Source organism: Triticum dicoccoides, chromosome 7A (genome assembly GCF_002162155.2).
Source record: "Triticum dicoccoides isolate Atlit2015 ecotype Zavitan chromosome 7A, WEW_v2.0, whole genome shotgun sequence".
Classification (NCBI taxonomy): Eukaryota; Viridiplantae; Streptophyta; class Magnoliopsida; order Poales; family Poaceae; genus Triticum; species Triticum dicoccoides.
Genome location: NC_041392.1, coordinates 47350188 through 47360630, shown reverse-complemented (window position 1 = coordinate 47360630; position 10443 = coordinate 47350188). Strand labels below are relative to the sequence as shown.

Below are 10443 nucleotides of genomic sequence, written 5' to 3'. Positions count from 1 at the left end.
TCTGACATCATTTGTTGTTTTTCGGTCATTTACCTAATTGTTCAGTATGCAACATTCAATTTCCAGAAGAAAATAAATAGAAAAAAAATAAATAATGCAGAAAATAAAAAAACTATACAAAAAATTACTCAAAAATAAATAGAAGAAAATAAATAATGTAGAAAATAAAAAACTATATAAATAGAAGAGGTAGCCGCGGCTGGGTTTATAAACCAGTGCGGCTGCCCTTCGCCGGGCGAGGTGGGACTAAACTTTGAGGTGGCAACGCAAGGCCTTTAGTACCGGTTGGTGGCTCCAACCGGTACTAAAAGCCTTCGTTTCCCGCCGCTTGGCCTGGCGAAAATAGGCCTTTAGTACCGGTTGGAGCCACGAACCGGTACTAAAGACCCATCCTATATATATACCACTTACGAAAATTTCAGTTTCATCTCCCCACTTCGTCTCCAACCTCTCGCGAGACATCGCCGCGCACGCCGCTCGATCCCGTCATCGCCGCCCGTCGCCCGTCGTCCATCGTCATCGTCGATGTCCCCGCCGCCGCCCGTCGTCGTCGTCGTCTCGCGCTGCCGCCCCGAACACCGCCGCCGTCCGTCGTCATCGCCGCGGCCGTACGTCTCTCTCGCTCCCCCGCCGCGCGCACCGGCCCGTACGTACGCCGCCGCCCCCGCCCCGTACGCCGGCGTCCCCGCTCGTACGTACGGGGCGGCGGCGTACGGGGCGGCACTGCAGTATACACACACACATACACACATACATACACACACATACACACACACACATTTTTTTACATACACGCACACACACACATTTTCTGTTTTCTATTTTTTAGAAAAGTTAATTAGATGATCGAATATTAGATTAATGCCGAATGTTAGATGAATTAGATAGAAAAATTAAATATATATTAATACCAATTATTAGCGATGAATATAGCTAGATATTAATTAGGTATATGAGATTTGAACTAGTTGAATAATTAATATAACTAGTTTATTTTTAGTAAGAAAATTGTCGAACTAGTTTATTTAGGTATATGAGATTTGAACTAGTTGAATAATTAATATAACTAGTTTATTTTTAGTAAGAAAATTTAGGTATCTGAGATTTGATGATCTAATTAAAATATTATTTGTTAATGAGTTTTTCTGTTTATTTAATTTTTTATATATTTTTAGTTTATATAAATGTTACATTAATGTCGAATGTTAGATGAATTCGATAGAAAAGTTAAATATATAGTAATATCAATTGTTAGAGATGAATATAGTTAGATATATTAATGTCAAATGTTAGATGAATATATATTTGGCTAGATATAGGTGTTTAATGTTTCACCTATATGAACATAGGAAATGTCATCTGACGACGAAAAAGATTTCATTATGTGCGAACACTGTGAAGACCAGCGCGGCCTGTGTGACCAAAATTTCCTTGTTGATGGTAGGCGCTTCAGCATCAAGCTGGATGAGACATTCGAAGTTGATATAGTAAGTCACTTTATCAATTATTATTTGAATGCAAAACTTATGCTTCATTTGCTTCAACTTATAATTTTAAATTTTCACTATTCTACTAGCGCATCCCCTGCCATGCAAGAATTTTTGTCTTAGATAAGATAGGTTTTAGTGCTATAGATGATATGGAGGTAAAGAGAGTTTACTTGAAGACGGAGCATGGGTATACTTTCAACGTCAAATTATATAATGGAGACACATACATCCATTTTGAATGCAAAACTTGGCAAGCACTATGCAAGGCTTATGCATTTGAGCCTGATATGGTTATCACCTTTGATATTCGTCCGGAAGATGATATTGAAGGTAATATAGACATCTGGGTCGATGTGCAAACGCCTCCAGTTCTACCATTTGGTGAGTTTTTCTCAACCATGCATGCATATGTTTATGTCTTTCATACATTTTATTCAAAAATAGTTGACAACTAATTTGTATTGTCAACTTATTTCGGTTCAAGCAAACATGTCCGGCGCTTGGTAGACAGGACCTACTACTGCCCCGGGGCTCAACTAAACTGCGAGGAGATAAGTCATTATGTTTCATGGCTTGAGGATCTTAATACTGTCAAGACAAAAAAATTTCCTGAACTTAGAAATGTTAGTACTCAAAACGTCCGACCAATGGTGATCGTATTGAACTACGGTCACATCTATAATCGAAAGATGGTAAGATTTTAAATATTTGTCCTTAATTAGTGCATCTTTTGCATACATTATTTTTGAAGCTAAACTTTCATTGCTTAGTATATTAATTACTATACGATGTTCTTCAACAGGGACTTCCGATGACAGTTGTGCCTCAGTGGATCGAGACAAAAGGTCGCATGTCAATGGTTAGCTTACACCAAGATTTCCTACATTGCACATGAGTGCATTCAGGATTTCTGAAAGCGAAGAATGCTTAATAGTGAAAGATTGGAGCAAAATTGTTAACAATCGTAGAGAAGTACTAGGGGGCAGCAAGGAGAAGCGCAACCCAAGATTAGGAGACAGATTCATCTGCATGCTCCAGTATGATGAATCAGGAGAACTATACATGTTCTATGTTATTCTACCTGTAAGAGGGAGCAGCAGGATCAGTAGCTACTAGTTCATGCTCTTAATTAGTACTTGTCTCATGTCCGTGTCCTGAACTTCGATGTTGGTGATGATTATGTTGAACTTGATGATATATTTGCTTCTGTTACAAAGTGAATGTTTCCTCTTTAAGCTAGCCAGCGTTGATGATGATTAGATAGCTAGCGGTAATGACTATGATGATTAAATAGTGGTAATTAGACGACTATGATGATTTTTAGCTAGCTAGAGTTTATTTATTTATTAATATGCGATGATGATGATGATGATGACGACTACAACTCATTATAACGTAAAACAATCCTAAACTAAATTGATAACACAAATTTAATTGAAAAATACAAAATAAAACAAAAACCCACAACCATTTAGTACCGGTTGGTGTTACCAACCGGTACTAAAGGGCTCCCGGCCCCGGAGCTGACTCGTGCCACGTGGATCCCCTTTAGCACCGGTTCGTGCTGAATCGGTACTAAAGGGGGGGCCTTTAGTGCCGAAACTTTAGTGCCGGTTCCTAAACCGGCACTAAAGGGCCTTACGAACCGGTGCTATTGCCCGGTTCTGCACTAGTGTAGGGAGCGGCTGGCCGCGCACCCCTAGTCAATGTCTTGGAGCTCAGCCTCTTCGGGTCACCGGCTGGGGAGGGAATGGAGGGGAGTGGGCGGTGATTCTACTAGGGAGAGGACGGCGGCCGGTTGCGGGAGAGAGGTCGCGCTGGATCGGCCTAGGGACCTGATTTACAAGGACTTGGTAGCTTTTTTAAGGAAATTACAGGGACCTGATTGATTTTTTTGAAAAATATAGGTACTCAATTACTTTTTATAAATATTTGGGCCCCACCTATCATAACCAATGAATGGTCAACCTAACAGTGTTGACTTGTACGCAATGTGGACCTGACGGGTGGGCCACATGTGTCAAACAAACGGTTTAAAATTTAAACACTCAGTCGTTTGGGTTTTTTGAAACAGCGGACCTCAAAGTTGGTAGTTATTAGCAAAAAAATATAAAAACCGATAGTTTTTTGGAACCCTAGTGTATCTTTTTATTGATAGCAGATGAGAGAATGAGTACAAGTAAGATAGGACACATGCACGAACATAAGGCATGAACACGGTGCCCAAAATAGTAAAGAAGAGAGACAAGGTGCTTGGCCCGTACAAGCAAAAGACACAGCTAAGCCCACTAACTAGAGAGGCGGTCCAAACCAACGTAACCACGAATCAAACACCGGGGACGCCCCGAGCACCAGGGGAAACCCTAGATCGGACGACGATGGTGCCACGGCGTTTTCCTTCTAATGTAGGAAATCATGTGGTCACTAATTATTACTGAAAACTTATTAGCACTATATATTTTTCCCGTCGCAGTTTACACCGTCTGATGCGTCAGGTAATAAGAGTACTTTCAGACTTGCAACCCCGGCCCTCGATCATCTCGACTATTCCCAGGTCACAGCTCTTGCTCTCGTACCCTACGTCTGCACTGCACATGCGCCCTGCTCCAGCACGCGGCTACTACTATACCCGTCTCCTCCGGGCTCCGGCCAGCTCTGCTGGCAGGTCGCCGCCAATGCATCTTGGCTTTGCACAGTTGCTCAATGGTGACACGCCAAAGGCTCGGCAGGTCAATATATATATTCAGTTCATATAGCCAAGACCCGGCAGGCAGGTCGCGCTGCTGCACTGTGTTCAGTTCATATACCACAAACAACTGATGCAGCTCCTGTAAGTGATGCACCAACTGTAGCAAGTGTTGCAGCAACTACTGTGAGGTAAACTGCTATTTGAACTACAAGACACGTATGTAGAGGAAGACCAGCTTAGCACGTCTTCCTCTTCTAAGAAGGTGGCAGCTAATGTGACCAAGAAAGAGTACTCACCAAGAGAAAGAGAGCAAAAAAAAAATTTCATACTTATGTATGAATTTACATTCTTTGGATTCTATATGCGTGCATGGCACATGCCTTTTACTAGTTTATTAAATGTGTGAGATGCATGCCAACATCTCGCATGATTAAAATCTTTACTATTAAAGGAGGATCAAACGTCGTGATGGTTCGACCACCTCCCCACCTCCCCCTTCGTAGGATAACCATCACGCGAGGGCCATGCCCGGGTTAGCCCAAAAATCCAACATCAAGTCAGCCCACGCACAGAAAACCACGACCAAGAAAAAAACAGTTCGGCTCACCCACGACCGACTCACCCAGGACGCACGCCCCAACTCTCTCCAACCCCTCCTCTTCTTTCTTCGTTGGAGTCGCCCCAACTCCTCCAACCCCATCGATTCCAATCTCATCTCTCCCGAGAAACTTCAGTGGACTCGGTCGTGGCGACGAGGGGTGACGGCTCGCCCTCTCTCCATTGAGTCTTGCTCCGTCTCTGCCCTCCATCCTTGTCTTCCGCGGCCGGCAGCTTCGGCGATTTGGGTTTGTGGCAGCCGTGAACTATGCGAGAGAGGGTGTGCGTCCTAGAATCCGACGGGTCGATCGTCTTCATCGCAGGCGGCTACGGCGAGGACCGTGTGGCAGAGCGGATGGTGTACGAGGACGCGTAGAAGGCCAACAGCTCGAACTTGACGCCCTTTGCCTCCGTCAAGGACAGTGTCACAGGTGCGTACATCTTGATCCTTTCCTTCGATGCCGTTGTCTGATTGTCTCCGTTCCTGTCAAACCAGTATTCCGCCTGGCCGGTGCCTGGCTTGCCTTAAGGGGTTAAATCAGCTAACAATGTAGCTAGCTAGCACGTGGATTCTATTGATTGACTAGCAACACACGCGCACACTGGTATGTGACGTATTTATTGTGTATACTTCAACTCACGGTGATAAAACCTAGGAGCTACATGTATCACCTGTCTAAGTAGAGATTAGGATTTCTATATTACTTTGGACAAGCAATCGTTGGTGAACTCTGGCTATATGCATGTGAGATCTATACGTACCCAACAGAGAGAACTAGCAAGATGCTGATTTCACCATTTTATCTAGAGTTCTAGACTCATTGTGCTAATTTAAGTAGTGCTAAGCTATCATCCAACCTAACTATTAGTCTATTACTAGATTTATTGATATAGTTCATGTTTGGTGCTTTTCCATTTTTTGCGAATGGAGCGGATTCTGAAATCGCATGTTTCAATTAGGTTTTGATCGGTCAGCTTGAGTAGTGATTGTTTTTATTGTCCCATTTGTTCTTTCATATAGGCTACCTTGCTATGTTGTACTATAAGATACTTCATATAGGAGGTCAAGCTTAAGGTACAATTTTTAACTTGTTGAGAATCATGTTAATCATGATATTTGCCTGCTTCAAAATGCTCCTTGAGGTGTTAGTTGACAGTCCTCTGAATATTCTTTGTTTGTTGTTTTTTTATAGAATTTGACCATTTGTGCAGGCTTTCGTTCATCATGGATCGACCTTAGTCTTAACGATTACCCTATCAAACATGCAACCCCTGGGATTTGGTGCTCAATCCTGCTATTTCTTAGTCCATTAGTTTTTATGTGTTTTCACCTCAGAGATTTTATTAATTTTCAGTTGGTTTCTAACTAGAGATGCACATAAATAACTTTGTTCTGATTTTTATAAAAGAAATATGGCATGCACCTAGCTAGAGGTTAGTGACTATGTGTTGCAACCCATTTTATTATGTTGGTCTTTCTTTACACCATTTTCTATTGTTGGTTATTGAACATAAACAACAAGAGAATGAACAGAAGTGTGTTTGGGTGAGGCCCGGATACAATATCTCACTTCTTGTTTCTGGAAATCATATATACTTAACTCCAAGAGGTCACTAGCTAAAGGGATGGTACATTATGATTTTTTTTTCACTAAGCTTGACAATATCTCACCAACTGTAGCAGTAATGTGATTCGATCTGTAGGTTGTGCTTGGCAATGAAATAGAAATTTTGCTGTTGAGGTATCGACGTAAGGACAAAAATATTGACTGTTTTCGTTTGTGTGGTTGTGGTCGTAGTCTATTTTATGTCTGTATAATTTTCTGTGGTTGTGAACTGTATTCAGCTCCACGTAGAAATAGACGATTAATCTTGTTTATTCCTTTGAGTGTATACTAAAGTTCCTGTTACCTGAACATTTTTATCACATCATGCAATGATATAAACCCAGAAAAATTCAGATAATATGCATTACTTTTTTGTAAAGCCATTACACTGCGCCTCCCAGGAGCATCTCAAAGGCTCTTGGAGAAATTTGATATCAACAAGTTAACCGGTTTTTTTTTCTTTCTCTTTGTTTTGCATTACTATGTTCTTATCTATGAAGCCTTGGGCACCCTATATTTTACAAGGAAGGAAACTAGGCCAGTGTATTGCTTTTAATGACATTTAGTTGTATAGGCGACCTGCTTGCATAGATTATTATAACATATCATATCTTCTTAACTTCCCATTAGTAACAAACATTATAGTACCAAAATTAGTTTTAGGAGGATACTACTAAAACTCTTATACCATTGGCAAAAAACTCTTGTGCAATTTTAATTTATTGCATAGTGCACACGGAAAAGTATTAATTCACCATGTAGAGAGCCTGCCCAGAACAATTGTGTTGGAATTTTGTGGTACTCTCAAGTGAGGTGTCTTTTGTGGCCTTGCTAATATATATAAACCAGAACCATATTTTGTATGATTCTCAACATCCTTGGAGTGAAAGACAACTGAAGTACCACAGAAGGTAGGTGTGTACTGCTACTACACCAGCTGAAGTACGAATTGCAGTTTGTCCTGAATTCAGACACTAAGAAACTAGCTTTTGCAATTGATTTGGCTCATACAACAGGTTGGCAACAAGATCGGATGTTCAATAGCCAGAGGAGCAACACTCGACCGACAGGAAACTATGAGCATGTTTATCATAAGTGTGTCGGTTCTACATTTTACTCCTTAGCCAACTACTACTACTTTCTAATACTCTAGCATGCAATTAATTGACTTACCAAAGAACTACATGGAAGAGAAATATGTTCGATTTGTTTTGAACTGATTGCAAGAAATATATGTATGGCATCTACAACTCTGTTCTCAAAACATATAGGAAAATGTTTGGAGATGGCACGCCGGCCGAAGCTTTGGCCGGTCGCCCGCTACCACGCGATCCTATTTCTGCAAGCCCCGCAAATCGCCCTGCCCCGCTGTAGGCCCATCGCATATGCGAGGCCACTCTCTACCCCTGCATCCTCCCCCCCTCCCGTTGCAGCCCAATTTCGCCGGCGAGGCCGTCGTCCGCCCCGCATCGGCCCCTGCCTAGCTGCAGCCCAATCTCACCGGTGAGGTCGTCATCCTATGCATGGCCGACGATTCTCCCAGCTCACCATCTCCAGTTCCTCTCCGCACGGCCAGCGATTCTCCCAGCTCACCATCTCCAGATGCATAATTGTGATGGCGAGGTACACCCAAGGCATGAGAAGCTGCGACGACGGGGTGCACCTGACATGGGAATGGGATGGGCGAGGACATCATCGGAGCTGCGAGCTACAACCGGCATTACAAATTGCTACAACCGGCGTCCTTGTTTGCTACATGCCACCATGAAGATGCATCCCGCGGAACAAAAATCTCAACCGGCAAAAGAAAAATCTACAACTCATTGACCATTTTGCTGCAAGCGGCGGAGTGAAGATGCGGACAGCAAAGGTCAGCATCGGGGCTGCAACGAGGGGTCGTGGCCTGTGGAAGCTGCAACCTCAGGCGCTAGAGATGCAACCGCCCTAGAAAAAGCTACAACCAGCAGCCAATTTTTGTTGCATCAGCGAAGGTGATTTTTTTTTGGCCTGTGAGGTAGACGACTGCTACTGGCGACCAAGGAAGATGCATCCCACGGGAGAAAATGCTACAACCGGCAACAGAAAAGGCTACGACTCGTGGCCGTATATGCTGCAAGCGGCAATGCTGAAGTTGTCGCCGCCGATGCTACGACCAGAAAAGCTGGAAACGTTGTTCGGGAAAGCTGGAACCAACGATTTCTTTTGCTACCATCGCCGGAGCAGAAAAATGTGACATCGGCGATCCAAGAGAGGTTGCGACGACGAGCAGCTCGGTGCTGTGACGAGCAGTAACTGTGAGGGAAAGGACACGGGTGCTTTTGTGTCTCGCCGGAGCACAACTCGCGGTGGTTGGGGCAGGGACATGTCACCGCTGGATCTAAACCAAGACGCGTGCATGGGGGAGAGGAGGAAGAAGACGATGACGTGCGGGAAGGCGGAACGAATGGCTCCTGCCTGCTGGATCGGACGGCTGGAGGCCGACTGGCCCAAATTCGGGTCAGCGCGCCGGCGCGTATCACCGCTCAAACATATAGTTATGAAATTATATTTGATTTATTTTTAGCAATGTTTCATGTCTAAGTTTATTGTTCCGTGGCAACGCACAGGCATTCGGCTAGTGTGTTTAACCGCCTGAGTATCGCAGACAGTTAGCCTCTCATACCATGTGCAGTTGTACAACACACAAACACAATCGTCCATGCAACCCGTCCGCATGATATCACACACGTTTGTTCTCTAGTGGGCGACCCACAAACCATCACACGTAATTTATAAAGTAAGCGATTCCTTCATCACACACAGAGGGTGCAATATGAGGGGCTTAATAATACTCCCCGTCTCGAATTACTTGCTTGTATCTAGACACGTTTTAATATTAGATACATGATTTAGATAAATTTAAGACAAATAATTTGAGACGGAGGTAATATGACTCTGCACCGATGGGGATGCACACGGCTACAACCAATTGGTGCCGGACAAGTGGATTTGCGTAGCGATGCTTGCAGCAACAACGACAACGGCGAGAACAACATGACGGTGATCTATGGTACTGTGCGGTATTTGGTCCACGTCAAGGTCGGTGTCCCCAGTGAGGAGGAAGAGAGAGTTTGAATCAGAAGTTGTGGGGCTATGCAAAGGAAAATACTACCAATGACGCCAAACGACTCCTTCCGTCCTATATTGTAAAAAGCGTTTTCTACACTAGCATATATACATTAATGTCGAACACGCTTTTATATTATAGGATGGGGTAGTAACTACGAGCTGATGGTACTCGATGCAATGCGCTGTCGATGCCTCGTAGGTGGCCAAACAATGGCCTAGTCTAAGTCTTTTGCCCAAGACTAGCCACAAAACATTCCTGTACGCCGTATGAACCGGTGCAGGTGTTCGCAGCGTATGGACCACGATTCCACGGGCGTGCAGGCTCCAGGCCGTAAAAGATGAGAGTTCCTGACCACAACCTTGCTTTCCTCCAAACACAAAAGCAAAAGCTTCACAGCCTTGCGATTGTGATAAAACCACACTGTTCTCGCTCGGCTCAGGCCTCACGCGCGAACATGAGGGTCTTCGGGCTCCTCGCTTTCGCCGGCTGCGCGGCGCTGCTCGCGGGTGCCGGCGTGCCGTCGATCATCACCCAGGAGAAGTTCGACGCCATGCTGAGCAACCGCAGCAAAGGCAGCTGCGAGGGTGGCGCGTTCTACACCTACGACGCGTTCGTCAAGGCCGTGAGCAACTTCCCTGCCTTGGGCACCACCGGGGACGACAAGACCCGCAGACGGGAGCTCGCCGCCTTCTTCGGGCAGACCTCCCACGAAACCGTTGGTATGATGCGAGATGACGCTTATGCTTTCACTATTCCCTCCGATTTATTTCAATTGTCTTTGAGTTAGTACAACTTTGTACTAAAATTGGACTAACTCAGCAACAATTAATATGGATCGAGGGGTGTAACATGCTATCAGGCTATGACCTCAAGTTACTGCTTTGTGAAAGAGCAAAATCCAGTGATCATGCGCTACTACGGACGAGGCCCAGTACAGCTGACCTAGTAAGA

The 10443-nt window shown here is 44.2% G+C and overlaps 1 pseudogene; it reads left to right on the top strand.

Annotated features, from left to right (window-relative positions):
- Nucleotides 1–9880: 9880 nt before the first annotated feature.
- Nucleotides 9881–10443, top strand: part of LOC119333038 — a 3381-nt pseudogene continuing 2818 nt past the window's right edge.